The following is a 17,005-nucleotide window of genomic DNA, read 5'->3' on the forward strand; positions in this document are numbered from 1 at the left end:
CTATGTTTTGAACCATTCCTGTGACACTAGTTATAGATTCCGATGCTTCACTTCAGGTTTACTGTACCCATCTGACCTTCTTATTGACGATGAAACACAGAAATAGCATCGGAATTAAACAGAAAAATCACAATGCCGACTTAAGTACCAGAAGACTGACTCATCCTACTGTCTACGTTTTGAATCAATCCTGTGACACTAGCTATAGATTCCGATGCTCCACTTCAAGGGTACTGTATCTCTTGGACCTTCTTATTGACGATGATACACAGAAAATGCATTGGAATGAAATACAAAAGGCACAATGCCGACTTAAGTACAAGTAGACTGACTCTTCTTACTGTCTATGTTTTGAACCATTCCTGTGACACTAGTTATGGAGTCTGATGCTTCACTTCGGGTTTACTGTATCCCTCTGACCTTCTTATTGACGATGAAACACAGAAGTTGCATCGGATTTAAATAAATGAAGCACAATGCCGACTTAAGTACAGGAAGACTGACTCTGCCTACTGTCTATGTTTTGAACCATTCCTGTGACACAAGTTATAGATTCCGATGCTTGACTTCAGGTTTACTGTATCCCTCTGACCTTCGTATTGACGATGACCACAGAAATTGCATCGGAAATAAATACAAAATGCACAATGCCGACACAAGTAGAAGTTGACTGACTCTTCCTTCTGTCTATGTTTTGAACGATTCCTGTGACACTAGTTATACATTCCGATGCTTCACTTCAGGTTTACTGTATCCCTCTGACCTTCTTATCGACAATGAAACACAGAAATTGCGTCGCAATTAAATAGAAAAGGCACAATGCCGACTTAAGTACAAGAGGACTGACTCTTCTTACTGACTATGTTTAGAACCATTCCTGTGACACTAGTTATAGATTCCGATGCTTCACTTCAGGTTTACTGTATTCCTTGGACCTTCTTATTGACGATGAATCACAGAAATTGCATTGGAATTAAATACAAAAGGCACAATGTCGACTTATGTACAAGAAGACTGACTCATCTGACTGTCTATGTTTTGAACCATTCCTCTGACACTAGTTATAGATTACGATGCTTCACGTCAGGTTTACTGTATCCCTTGGACTTTCTTATTGACGACGAAACATAGAAATAGCATCGGAATTAAATAGAAACGGCATAATGCCGACTTTAGTACAAGAAGACTGACTCTTCCTACTGTCTATGTTTTAAACCATTCCTGTGACACTAGTTATAGATTCCGATGATTCACTTCAGGTTTACTGTATCCCTCTGACCTTCTTATCGACAATGAAACACAGATATTGCGTCGCAATTAAATAGAAAAGGCACAATGCCGACTTAAGTACAAGAGGACTGACTCTTCTTACTGACTATGTTTAGAACCATTCCTGTGACACTAGTTATAGATTCCGATGCTTCACTTCAGGTTTACTGTATTCCTTGGACCTTCTTATTGACGATGAATCACAGAAATTGCATTGGAATTAAATACAAAAGGCACAATGTCGACTTATGTACAAGAAGACTGACTCATCTGACTGTCTATGTTTTGAACCATTCCTCTGACACTAGTTATAGATTACGATGCTTCACGTCAGGTTTACTGTATCCCTTGGACTTTCTTATTGACGACGAAACATAGAAATTGCATCGGAATTAAATAGAAAAGGCACAATGCCGACTTAAGTACAAAAAGACTGACTCTTCCTACTGTCTATGTTTTGAACCATTCCTGTGACACTAGTTATAGATCCCCATGCCTCACTTCAGGTTTACTGTATCCCTCTGACCGCCCTATTGAAGATGAAACACAGAAATTGTATCGGAATTAAATAGAATAGGCACAATGCCGACTTAGGTACAAGAAGACTGACTCTTCTAACTGTCTGTGCTTTGAACCATTCCTGTGACACTAGTTATAGATTCCGATGCTTCACTTCAGGTTTACTGTATCCCTTGGACCTTCTTAATGACGATGAATCACAGAAATTGCATCGGAATTAAATAGAAAAGGCACAATGCTGACTTATGTACAAGAAGACTGTCTCATCTACTGTCTATGTTATGAACCATTCCTCTGACACTAGTTATAGATCCCGATGCTTCACTTCAGGTTTACTGTAACCCTCTGACCGCCCTGTTGAAGATGAAACACAGAAATTACATCGGAATTAAATAGAAAAGGCACAATGCCGACTTAAGTACAAGAAGACTGACTCTTCTTACAGTCTATGTTTCGAACCATTCCTGTGACACTAGTTATAGATTTCGATGCTTCACTTCAGGTTTACTGTATCCCTTGGACCTTCTTATTGACGACGACATACAGAAATTGCATCGGAATTAAATAGAAAATGCACAATGCCGACTAAAGTACAACAAGACTGACCCTTCCTATTGTCTATGCTTTGAACAATTCCTGTGCCATTAGTTATAGATTCCGATGCTTCACTTCAGGTTTACTGAAACCCTCTGACCTTCTTATTGACGATGAAACATAGAAATTGCATCGGAATTATATAGAAAAGGCACAATGCCGACTTTAGTACAAGAAGACTGACTCTTCCTACTGTCTATGCTTTGAACCATTCCTGTGACACTAGTTATAGATCCCGATGCTTCACTTCAGGTTTACTGTATCCCTCTGACCGCCCTATTGAAGATGAATCACAGAAATTGCATCGGAATTAAATAGAAAATGCACAAAGCCGACTTAAGTACAAGAAGACTGACTCTTCTTACTGTCTATGTTTTGAACCATTCCTGTGACACTAGTTATAGATTCCGATGCTTCACTTCAGGTTTACTGTATTCCTTGGACCTTCTTAATGACAATGTATCACAGAAATTGCATCGGAATTAAATACAAAAGGCACAATTCCGACTTAAGTACAAGAAGACTGACTCTTCTTACTGTCTATGTTTAAACAATTCCTGTGACACTAGTTATAGATTCCGATGCTTCACTCCAGGTTCACTGTATTCCTTGGACCTTCTTATCGACGATGAAAACGAGAAATGGTATTGGAGTTAAATACAAAAGGCACAATGCCGAGTTAAGTACAAGAAGACTGACTCTTCTTACTGTCTATGTTTTGAACTATTCCTGTGACACTAGTTGTAGATTCTGATGCTTCACTTCAGATTTGTTGAATCCCTTGGACCTTCTTATCGACGACGAAACATAGAAATTGCATCGGAATTAAATAGAAAAGGCACAATGCCGACTTATGTACAAGAAGACTTATTCTACCTAATGTCTATGATTTGAACCATTCCTGTGACACTAGTTATAGATTCCGATGCTTCACTTCAGGTTTACTGTATCCCACTGACCTTCTTATTGACAATGAAACACAGAAATTGCATCGGAATTAAATAAAAAAGGCACAATGCCGACTTAAGTACAAGAAGACTGACTCTTCCTACTGTCTACGTTTTAAACCATTCCTGTAACACTAGTTATAGATCCGATGCTTCACTTCAGGTTTACTGTATCCATCTGACCTTCTTATTGACGATGAGACACAGAATTTGCATCGGAAGTAAATAGAAACGCCACAATGCCGACTTAAGTACAAGAAGACTGACTCTTCTTACTGACTATATTTTGAACCATTCCTGTGACACTAGTTATAGATTCCGAAGCTTCACTTCAGATTTACTGTATCCCTCTGACCTTCTTATTGACAATGAAATACAGAAATTGCATCGCCATTAAATAGAAAAGGCACAATGCCGACTTAATTACAAGAAGACTGACTCTTCTTACTGTCTATGCTTTAAACCATTCCTGTGACACTAGTTATAGATTCCGATGATTCACTTAAGGTTTACTGTATCCCTCTGACCTCCTAATTGACGATGAAGCACAGAAATTGCATCGGAATTAGATACAAAACGCACAATGTCGACTTAAGTACAAGAGGACTGACTCTTCTTACTGTCTATGTTTTGAAATATTCCTGTGACACTAGTTATAGATTCCGATGCTTCGCTTCAGGTTTACTGTATCCCTTGGACCTTCTTATTGACGACGACATACAGAAATTGCATCGGAATTAAATAGAAAATGCACAATGCCGATTAAAGTACAACAAGACTGACCCTTCCTATTGTCTATGCTTTGAACAATTCCTGTGACATTATTTATAGATTCCGATGCTTCACTTCAGGTTTACTGAAACCCTCTGACCTTCTTATTGACGATGAAACATAGAAATTGCATCGGAATTATATAGAAAAGGCACAATGCCGACTTAAATACAAGAAGACTGACTCATCATACTGTCTATGTTTTGAACAATTCCGTTGACACTAGTTATAGATCCCGATGCTTCACTTCAAGTTTACTGTATCCCTCTGACCGCCCTATTGAAGATGAAACACAGAAATTGCATCGGAATTAAATAGATTAGGCACAATGCCAACTTAAGTACAAGAAGGCTGACTCTTCTTACTGTCTATGTTTTGAACCATTCCTGTGACACTAGTTATAGATTCCGATGCTTCAATTAAGGTTTACTGTATCCCTTGGACCTTCTTAATGACGATGTATCACAGAAATTTCATCGGAATTAAATAGAAAAGGCACAAGTGTGACTTATGTACAAGAAGACTGTCTCATCTACTGTCTATGTTTTGAACCATTCCTCTGACACTAGTTATAGATCCCGATGCTTCACTTCAGGTTTACTGTATCCCTCTGACCGCCCTATTGAAGATGAAACACAGAAATTGCATCGGAATTAAATAGAAAAGGCACACTGCCGACTTAAGTACAAGACGACTGACTCTACCTAATGTCTATGATTTGAACCATTCCTGTGACACTACTTATAGATTCCGATGCTTCACTTCAGGTTTACTGTATCCCACTGACCTTCTTATTGACGAAGAAACACAGAAATTGCATCGGAATTAAATAAAAAGGCACAATGCCGACTTAAGTACAAGAAGACTGACTCTTCATATTGTCTATGTTTTAAACTATTCCTGTAACACTAGTTATAGATCCGATGCTTCACTTCAGGTTTACTGTATCCATCTGACCTTCTTATTGATGATGAGACACAGAATTTGCATCGGAAGTAAATAGAAACGCCACAATGCCGACTTAAGTACAAGAAGACTGACTCTTCTTACTGACTATATTTTGAACCATTACTGTGACACTAGTTATAGATTGCGATGCTTCACTTCAGGTTTACTGTATCCTTTGGACCTTCTTATTGACGATGAATCATAGAAATTGCATCGGAATTAAAAACAAAAGGCACAATGCCGACTTAAGTACAAGAAGACTGCCTCTTCTTACTGACTATGTTTTGAACCATTCCTGTGACACTAGTTATAGATTCCGATGCTTCACTTCAGGTTTACTGCATCCCTTGGACCTTCTTATTGACGATGAAACACAGAAATTGCATCGGAATTAAATAGAAAAGACACAATGCCGACTTAAGTACAAGAAGACTGACTCTTCTTACTGACTATGTTTTGAACCATTCCTGTTACACTAGTTATTGATTCCAATTCTTCACTTCAGGTTTACTGTATCCCATGGACCCTCTTATTGACGATGAAACACAAAAATTGCATCTGAATTAAATACAAAAGGCACAATGCCGACTTAAGTACAAGTAGACTGACTCTTCCTACTGTCAATGTTTTGAGCCATTCCTGTGACACTAGTTATAGATTCCGATGCTTCACTTCATATTTACTGTATCCCTCTGACCTTCTTGTTGACAATGAAACACAGAAATTGCATCGCAATTAAATAGAAAAGGCACAATGCCGACTTAAGTACAAGAAGACTGACTCTTCTTACTGATTTAGTTTTGAACCATTCCTGTGACAGTAGTTATAGATTCCGATGCTTCACTTCAGGTTTACCGCATCCCTCTGACCTTCGTTTTGACTATGAAACACAGAAATTGCATCGGAATTAAATGCAAAAGGCACAATGCCGACTCAAATACAAGAACACTGACTCTTCCTACTGTCTATGATTTGGACCATACCTGTGACACTAATTATAGATTCCGATGCTTCATTTCAGGTTTACTGTATCCCTCTGACCTTCTTATTGACGATGAAACACCGAAATTGCATCGGAATCAAATACGAAAGGCACAATGCCGACATAAGTACAAGAAGACTGACTCTTCTTACTGACTATGGTTTGAACCATTCCTGTGACACCACTTATAGATTCCGATGCTTCACTTCAGGTTTACTGTATCCCTCTGAACTTCTTAATGACGATGAAACACAGAAATTGCATCGGAATTTAATAGCAAAGGCACAATGCCGACTTAGGTGCTAGAAGACTGTCTCTTCTACATGTCAATGCTTTGAACCATTCCTCTGACACTAGTTATAGATTCCGAAGCTTTTCTTCAGGTTTACTGCATCCCTTGGACCTTCTTATTGACGATGAAACACAGAAATTGCATCGGAATTAAATAGAAAAGACACAATGCCGACTTAAGTACAAAAAGACTGACTCTTCTTACTGACTATGTTTTGAACCATTCCTGTGACACTAGTTATTGATTCCAATTCTTCACTTCAGGTTTACTGTATCCCATGGACCTTCTTATTGACGATGAAACACAAAAATTGCATCGGAATTAAATACAAAAGGCACAATGCCGACTTAGGTACAAGTAGACTGACTCTGCCTACTGTCAATGTTTTGAGCCATTCCTGTGACACTAGTTATAGATTCCGATGCTTCACTTCATATTTACTGTATCCCTCTGACCTTCTTGTTGACAATGAAACACAGAAATTGCATCGCAATTAAATAGAAGAGGCACAATGCCGACTTAAGTACAAGAAGACTGACACCACTTACTGACTATGTTTTGAACCATTCCTGTGACACTAGTTATAGTCTCCGATGCTTCACTTCAGGTTTACTGTATGCCTCTGACCTTCTTATGGACGATGAAACAGAGAAATTGCATCGCAATTAAATACAAAACGCACATTGCCGACTTAACTACAAGAATACTGACTCTTATTACCGTCTATGTTTTGAACCATTCCTGTGACACTAGTTATAGATTCCGATGCTTCACTTCAGGTTTACTGTATCCTTGGACCTTCTTATTGACGATGAATCACAGAAATTGCATTGGAATTAAATACAAAAGGCACAATGCCGACTTATGTACAAGAAGACTGACTCATCTGACTGTCTATGTTTTGAACCATTCCTGTGACACTAGCTATAGATTCCGATGCTTCACTTCAGGCTTACTTTATCCCTTGGATCTTCTTAATGACGATGAATCACAGATATTGCATCGGAATTAAATACAAAAGGCACAATTCCAACTTAAGTACAAGAAGACTGACTCTTCTTACTGTGTATGTTTGAACAATTCCTGTGACACTATTTATAGATTCCGATGCTTCACTCCAGGTTCACTGTATTCCTTGGACCTTCTTATCGACGATGAAAACGAGAAATTGTATCGGAGTTAAATACAAAAGGCACAATGCCGAGTTAAGTACAAGAAGACTGACTCTTCTTACTGTCAATGTTTTGAACTGTTCCTGTGACACTAGTTATGGATTCTGATGCTTCACTTCAGATTTATTGTATCCCTTGGACCTTCTTATCGACGACGAAACACAGAAATTGCATCGGAATTAAATAGAAAAGGCACACTGCCAACTTAAGTACAAGAAGACTGACTCTACCTAATGTCTATGATTTGAACCATTCCTGTGACACTAGTTATAGATTCCGATGCTTCACTTCAGGTTTACTGTATCCCACTGAACTTCTTATTGACGATGAAACACAGAAATTGCATCGGAATTAATAAAAAAGGCACAATGCCGACTTAAGTACAAGAAGACTGACTCTTCCTACTGTCTATGTTTTAAACCATTCCTGTAACACTAGTTATAGATCCGATGCTTCACTTCAGGTTTACTGTATCCATCTGACCTTCTTATTGACGATGAGACACAGAATTTGCATCGGAAGTAAATAGAAACGCCACAATGCTGACTTAAGTACAAGAAGACTGACTCTTCTTACTGACTATATTTTGAACCAATCCTGTGACACTAGTTATAGATTGCGATGCTTCTCTTCTGGTTTACGGTATCCCTTGGACCTTGTTATTGACGACGACATACAGAAATTGCATCGGAATTAAATAGAAAATGCACAATGCCGACTAAAGTACAACAAGATTGACCCTTCCTATTGTCTATGCTTTGAACAATTCCTGTGACATTAGTTATAGATTCCGATGCTTCACTTCAGGTTTACTGTATCCCTCTTACCGCCCTATTGAAGATGAAACACAGAAATTGCATCGGAATTAAATAGAAAGGGCACAATGCCGACTTAAGTACAAGAAGACTGACTCTTCTTACTGTCTATGTTTTGAACCATTCCTGTGACACTAGTTATAGATTCCGATGCTTCACTTCAGGTTTACTGTATCCCTTGGACCTTCTTAATGACGATGTATCACAGGAATTGCATCGGAATTAAATAGAAAAGGCACAATGCTGACTTATGTACAACAAGACTGTCTCATCTACTGTTTATGTTTTGAACCATTCCTGTGACACTAGTTATAGATTCCGAAGCTTCACTTCATATTTACTGTATCCCTCTGACCTTCTTATTGACAATGAAATACAGAAATTGCATCGCAATTAAATAGAAAAGGCACAATGCCGACTTAAGTACAAGAAGACTGACTCTTCTTACTGTCTATGTTTTGAACTATTCCTGTGACACTAGTTATAGATTCTGATGCTTCACTTTAGATTTACTGTATCCCTTGGACGTTCTTATCAACGACGAAACACAGAAATTTCATCGGAATTAAATAGAAAAGGCACACTGCCAACTTAAGTACAAGAAGACTGACTCTACCTAATGTCTATGATTTGAACCATTCCTGTGACACTAGTTATATATTCCGATGCTTCACTTCAGGTTTACTGTATCCCACTGACCTTCTTATTGACGATGAAACACAGAAATTGCATCGGAATTAAATAAAAAAGGCACAATGCCGACTTAAGTACAAGAAGACTGACTCTTCCTACTGTCTATGTTTTAAACCATTCCTGTAACACTAGTTATAGATCCGATGCTTCACTTCAGGTTGACTGTATCCATCTGACCTTCTTATTGACGATGAGACACAGAATTTGCATCGCAAGTAAATAGAAACGCCACAATGCCGACTTAAGTACAAGAAGACTGACTCTTCTTACTGACTATATTTTGAACCATTACTGTGACACTAGTTATAGATTGCGATGCTTCACTTCAGGTTTACTGTATCCCTTGGACCTTCTTATTGTCGATGAATCATAGAAATTGCATCGCAATTAAATAGAAAAAGCACAATGCCGACTTAAGTACAAGAAGACTGACTCTTCTTACTGATTATGTTTTGAACCATTCCTGTGACAGTAGTTATAGATTCCGATGCTGCGCTTCAGGTGTACTGTATCCCTTGGACCTTCTTATTGACGATGAAACACAGAAATTGCATCGGAATTAAACACAAAAGGCACAATGCCGACTTTACTTCACGTAGACTGACTCTTCTTACTGTCTATGATTTGAACCATTCCTGTGACACTAGTTATAGATTCTGATGCTTCATTTCAGGTTTACTGTATCCCTCTGACCTTCTTATTGACGATGAAACACAGAAATTGCATCGGAATTAAATACAAAACGCACAATGCCGACTTAAGTACAAGAAGACTGACTCTTCCTAGTGTATATGTGTTGAACCATTCCTGTGACACTAGTTATAGATTCCAATGCTTCACTTAAGGTTTATTGCATCCCTCTGACCTTCGTTTTGACGATGAAACACAGAAATTGCATCGGAATTAAATGCAAAAGGCACAATGCCGACTCAAATACAAGAACACTGACTCTTCCTACTGTCTATGATTTGGACCATACCTGTGACACTAATTATAGATTCCGATGCTTCATTTCAGGTTTACTGTATCCCTCTGACCTTCTTATTGACGATGAAACACCGAAATTGCATCGGGATCAAATACGAAAGGTACAATGCCGACATAAGTACAAGAAGACTGACTCTTCTTACTGACTATGGTTTGAACCATTCCTGTGATACCACTTATAGATTCCGATGATTCACTTCAGGTTTACTGTATCACTCTGACCTTCTTATTGACGATGAAACACAGAAATTGCATCGGAATTTAATAGAAAAGGCACAATGCCGACTTAAGTGCAAGAAGACTGTCTCTTCTTAATAACAATGCTTTGAACCATTCCTGTGACACTAGTTATGGATTCCGAAGCTTTTCTTCAGGTTTACTGCATCCCTTGGACCTTCTTATTGACGATGAAACACAGAAATTGCATCGGAATTAAATAGAAAAGGCACAATGCCGACTTAAGTACAAGAAGACTGACTCTTCTTACTGACTATGTTTTGAACCATTCCTGTGACACTAGTTATTGATTCCGATTCTTCACTTCAGGTTTACTGTATCCCTCGGACCTTCTTATTGACGATGAAACACAAAAATTGCATCGGATTAAAATACAAAAGGCACAATGCCGACTTAAGTACCAGTAGACTGACTCTTCCTACTGTCTATGATTTGAGCCATTCCCGTGACACTAGTTATAGATTCCGATGCTTCACTTCATATTTACTGTATCCCTCTGACCTTCTTGTTGACAATGAAACACAGAAAATGCATCGCAATTAAATAGAAAAGGCACAATGCCGACTTAAGTACAAGAAGACTGACTCCTCTTACTGACAATGTTTTGAACCATTCCTGTGACACTAGTTATAGTCTCCGATGCTTCACTTCAGGTTTACTGTATCCCTCTGACCTTCTTATAGACGATGAAACACAGAAATTGCATCGGAATTAAATACAAAAGGCACATTGCCGACTTAACTACAAGAAGACTGACTCTTATTACCGTCTATGATTTGAACCATTCCTGTGACACTAGTTATAGATTCCGATGCTTCACTTCAGGTTTACTGTATCCCTTGGACTTTCTTATTGACGACGAAACATAGAAATTGCATCGAAATTAAATAGAAAAGGCACAATGCCGACTTAAGTACAAGAAGACTGACTCTTCCTACTTTCTATGTTTTAATCCATTCCTGTGACACTAGTTACAGATTCCGATGATTCACTTCAGGTTTACTGTATCCCTCTGACCTTCTTATTGAAGACGACATACAGAAATTGCATCGGAATTAAATAGAAAATGCACAATGCCGACTTAAGTACAACAAGACTGACCCTTCCTATTGTCTATGTTTTGAACAATTCCTGTGACATTAGTTATAGATTCCGATGCTTCACTTCAGGTTTACTGTATCCATCTGACCTTCTTATTGACGATGAAACACAGAAATTACATCGGAATTAAATAGAAAAGGAACAATGCCAACTTAAGTACAAGAAGACTGACTCTTCCTACTATCTATGTTTTGAACCATTCCTGTGACACTAGTTATAGATCCCGATGCTTCACTTCAGGTTTACTGTATCCCTCTGACCGCCCTATTGAAGATGAAACACAGAAATTGCATCGGACTTAAATAGAAAAGGCACAATGCCAACTTAAGTACAACAAGACTGACTCTTCTTACTGTCTATGCTTTGAACCATTCCTGTGACACTAGTTATAGATTCCGATGCTTCACTTCAGGTTTACTGTATCCCTTGGACCTTCTTAATGACGATGTATCACAGAAATTGCATCGGAATGAAATAGAAAAGGCACAATGCTGACTTATGTACATGAAGACTGTCTCATCTACTGTCTATGTTTTGAACCATTCCTCTGACACTAGTTATAGATCCCGATGCTTCACTTCAGGTTTACTGTATCCCTCTGACCCCCCTATTGAAGATGAAACACAGAAATTGCATCGGAATTAAATAGAAAAGGCACAATGCCGACTTAAGTACAAGAAGACTGACTCTTCTTACAGTCTATGTTTTGAACCATTCCTGTGACACTAGTTATACATTCTGCTGCTTCACTTCAGGTTTACTGTATCCCTCTGACCTTCTTATTGACAATGAAACACAGAAATTGCATCGCAGTTAAATAGAAAAGGCACAATGCCGACTTAAGTACAAGAAGACTGACTCTTCTTACTGATTATGTTTTGAACCATTCCTGTGACACTAGTTATAGACTCCGATGCTTCACTTCAGGTTTACTGTATCCCTCTGACCTTATTGATGATGAAACAAAGAAATTGCATCGGAATTAAATAGAAAAGGCACAATGCTGACTTAAGTACAAGAAGACTGACTCTTCATACTGTCTATGATTTGAACCATTCCTGTGACACTAGTTATAGATTCTGATGCTTCATTTCAGGTTTACTTTATCCCTCTGACCTTCTTATCGACGATGAGACACATAATTAGCAACGGAAGTAAATAGAAACGGCACAATGCCGGCTTAAGTACAAGAAGACTGACTCTTCTTACTGACTATTTTTTGAACCATTCCTGTGACACTAGTTATAGATCCCAATGCTTCACTTCAGGTTTACTGTATCCCTCTGACGGCCATATTGAAGATCAAACACAGAAATTGCAACGGAATTACATAGAAAAGGCGTAATGCCGACTTAAGTACAAGAAGACTGACTCTTCTTACTGTCTATGTTTTGAACCATTCCTGTGACACTAGTTATAGATTCCGATGCTTCACTTCAGGTTTACTGTATCCCTTGGACCTTCTTAATGACGATGTATCACAGAAATTGCATCGGAATTAAATAGAAAAGGCACAATGCTGACTTATGTACAAGAAGACTGTCTCATCTACTGTCTATGTTTTGAACCATTCCTCTGACACTAGTTATAGATCCCGATGCTTCACTTCAGGTTTACTGTATCCCTCTGACCGCCCTATTGAAGATGAAACACAGAAACTGCATTGGAATTAAATAGAAAAGGCACAATGCCGACTTAAGTACTAGAAGACTGACTCTTCTTACAGTCTATGTTTTGAACCATTCCTGTGACACTAGTTATACATTCCGATGCTTCACTAGAGGTTTACTTAATCCCTTGGATCTTATAATGACAATGAAACACAGAAATTGCATCGGAATTAAATAGAAAAGGCACAATGCCGACTTAAGTACAAGAAGACTGACTCTACCTATGATTTGAACCAATCCTGTGACACTAGTTATAGATTCCGATGCTTCACTTCAGGTTTACTGTATCCCACTGACCTTCTTATTGACGATGAAACACAGAAATTGCATCGGAATGAAATACAAAAGGCACAATGCCGACTTAAGTACAAGAAGACTGACTCTTCCTACTGTCTATGTTTTGAACCATTCCTGTAAAACTAGTTATAGATCCGAAGCTTCACTTCAGGTTTACTGTATCCATCTGACCTTCTTATTGACGATGAGACACATAATTAGCAACGGAAGTAAATAGAAACGGCACAATGCCGGCTTAAGTACAAGAAGACTGACTCTTCTTACTGACTATTTTTTGAACCATTCCTGTGACACTAGTTATAGATTGCGATGCTTCACTTCAGGTTTACTGTATCCCTTGGACCTTCTTATTGACGATGAATCACAGAAATTGCATCGGAATTAAATACAAAAGGCACAATGCCGACTTAAGTACAAGAAGACTGACTCTTCTTACTGACTATGTTTTGAACCATTCCTGTGACACTAGTTATAGATTCCGATGCTTCACTTCAGGTTTACTGTATCCCTCTGACCTTCTTATTGACAATGAAACAGAGAAATTGCATCGCAAATAAATCGAAAAAGCACAATACCGACTTCAGTACAAGAAGACTGACTCTTTTTACTGATTATGTTTTGAACCATTCCTGTGACACTAGTTGTAGACTCCGATGCTTCACTTCAGGTTTACTGTATCCCTCTGACCTTCTTATTGATGATGAAACAAAGAAATTGCATCGGAATTAAATAGAAAAGGCACAATGCTGACTTAAGTACAAGAAGACTGACTCTTCTTACTGTCTATGATTTGAACCATTCCTGTGACACTAGTTATAGATTCCGATGCTTCACTTGAGGTGTACTGTATCCCTTGGACCTTCTTATTGACGATGAAACACAGAAATTGCATCGGAATTAAACACAAAAGGCACAATGCCGACTTTAGTACACGTAGACAGTCTCTTCTTACTGTCTATGTTTTGAACCATTCCTGTGACACTAGTTATAGATTCTGATGCTTCATTTCAGGTTTACTGCATCCCTCTGACCTTCTTATTGACGATGAAACACAGAAATTGCATCGGAATTAAATACAAAACGCACAATGCCGACTTAAGTACAAGAAGACTGACTCTTCCTACTATCTATGTGTTGAACTATTCCTGTGACACTAGTTATAGATTCTGATGCTTCACTTCAGGATTACTGTATCCCTCTGACCTTCTTATTGACGATGAAACACAGAAATTGGATCGGAATTAAATGCAAAAGGCACAATGCCGACTTAAGTACCAGAAGACTGACTCATCTGACTGTCTATGTTTTGAACCATTCCTGTGACACTAGTTATAGATTCTGATGCTTCACTTCAGGTTTACTGTATCCCTCTGACCTTCTTATTGACGATGAAACACAGAAATTGCATCGGAATTAAATGCAAAAGGCACAATGCCGACTCAAGTACAAGAACACTGACTCTTCCTACTGTCTATGATTTGGACCATACCGGTGACACTAGTTATAGATTCCGATGCTTCACTTCCGGTTTACTGTATCCCTCTGACCTTCATATTGACGATGAAACACCGAAATTGCATCGGAATCAAATACGAAAGGCACAATGCCGACATAAGTACAAAAAGACTGACTCTTTTTACTGACTATGGTTTGAACCAATCCTGTGACACCACTTATAGATTCCGATGCTTCACTTCAGGTTTACTGTATCCCTCTGACCTTCTTATTGACAATGAAACACAGAAATTGCATCGCAATTAAATAGAAAAGGCACAATGCCGACTTAAGTACAAGAAGACTGACTCCTCTTACTGACTATGCTTTGAACCATTCCTGTGACACTAGTTATAGTCTCCGATGCTTCACTTCAGGTTTACTGTATTCCTCTGACCTTCTTATGGACGATGAAACACAGAAATTGCATCGGAATTAAAAACAAAAGGAACATTGCCGACTTAAGAACAAGAAGACTGACTCTTATTACTGTCTATGTTTTGAACCATTCCTGTGACACTAGTTATAGATTCCAATGCTTCACTTCAGGTTTACTGTATTCCTTGGACCTTCTTATTGACGATGACTCACAGAAATTGCATTAGAATTAAATACAAAAGGCACAATGCCGACTTATGTACAAGAAGACTGACTCATCTGACAGTCTATGTTTTCAACCATTCCTCTAACGCTAGTTATAGATTCCGATGCTTCACTTCAGGTTTACTGTATCCCTTGGGCCTTGTTATTGACGACGTCATACAGAAATTGCATCGGAATTAAATAGAAAATGCACAATGCCGACTTAAGTACAACAAGACTGACCCTTCCTATTGTCTATGATTTGAACAATTCCTGTGACATTAGTTATAGATTCCGATGCTTCACTTCAGGTTTGCTGTATCCCTCTGACCTTCTTATTGACGATGAAAAACAGAAATTGCATCGGAATTAAATAGAAAAGTCACAATGCCGACTTAAGTACAAGAAAACTGACTCTTCTTACTGTCTAAGTTTTGAACCATTCCTGTGACACTAGTTATAGATTCCGATGCTTCATTTCAGGTTTAGTGTATCCCTTGGACCTTCTTATTGACGATGAATCACAGAAATTGCATCGGAATTAAATACAAAAGGCACAATGCCGACTTAAGTACAAGAAGACTGACTCTTCTTACTGACTATGTTTTGAACCATTTCTGTGACACTAGTTACAGATTCCGATGCTTCACTTCAGGTTTACTGTATCCCTCTGACCTTCTTATTGATGATGAAACAAAGAAATTGCATCGGAATTAAATAGAAAAGGCACAATGCTGACTTAAGTACAAGAAGACTGACTCTTCTTACTGTCTATGATTTGAACCATTCCTGTGACACTAATTATAGATTCCGATGCTTCACTTCAGGCGTGCTGTATCCCTTGGACCTTCTTATTGACGATGAAACACAGAAATTGCATCGGAATTAAACACAAAAGGCACAATGCCGACTTTAGTACACGTAGACAGACTCTTCTTACTGTCTATGTTTTGAACCATATCTGTGACACTAGTTATAGATTCTGATGCTTCATTTCAGGTTTACTGTATCCCTCTGACCCTCTTATCGACGATGAAACACAGAAATTGCATCGGAATTAAATAGAAAAAGCACAATGCCGACTTAAGTACAAGAAGACTGACTCTTCCTACTGTCTATGTGTTGAACCATTCCTGTGACACTAGTTATAGATTCCGATGCTTCTTTTCAGGTTTACTGTATCCCTCTGACCTTCTTATTGACGATGAAACACAGAAATTGCATCGGAATTAAATGCAAAAGGCACAATGCCCACTCAAGTACAAGAACACTGACTCTTCCTACTGTCTATGATTTGGACCATACCGGTGACACTAGTTATAGATTCCGATGCATCACTTCAGGTTTACTGTATCCCTCTGACCTTCTTATTGACGATGAAACACCGAAATTGCATCGGAATCAAATACGAAAGGCACAATGCCGACATAAGTACAAGAAGACTGACTCTTTTTACTGACTATGGTTTGAACCAATCCTGTGACACCACTTATAGATTCCGATGCTTCACTTCAGGTTTACTGTATCCCTCTGACCTTCTTATTGACAATGAAACACAGAAATTGCATCGCAATTAAATAGAAAAGGCACAATGCCGACTTAAGTACAAGAAGACTGACTCCTCTTACTGACTAT

Source organism: Schistocerca serialis, chromosome 11, assembly GCF_023864345.2.
Source record: "Schistocerca serialis cubense isolate TAMUIC-IGC-003099 chromosome 11, iqSchSeri2.2, whole genome shotgun sequence".
Taxonomy (NCBI): Eukaryota; Metazoa; Arthropoda; class Insecta; order Orthoptera; family Acrididae; genus Schistocerca; species Schistocerca serialis.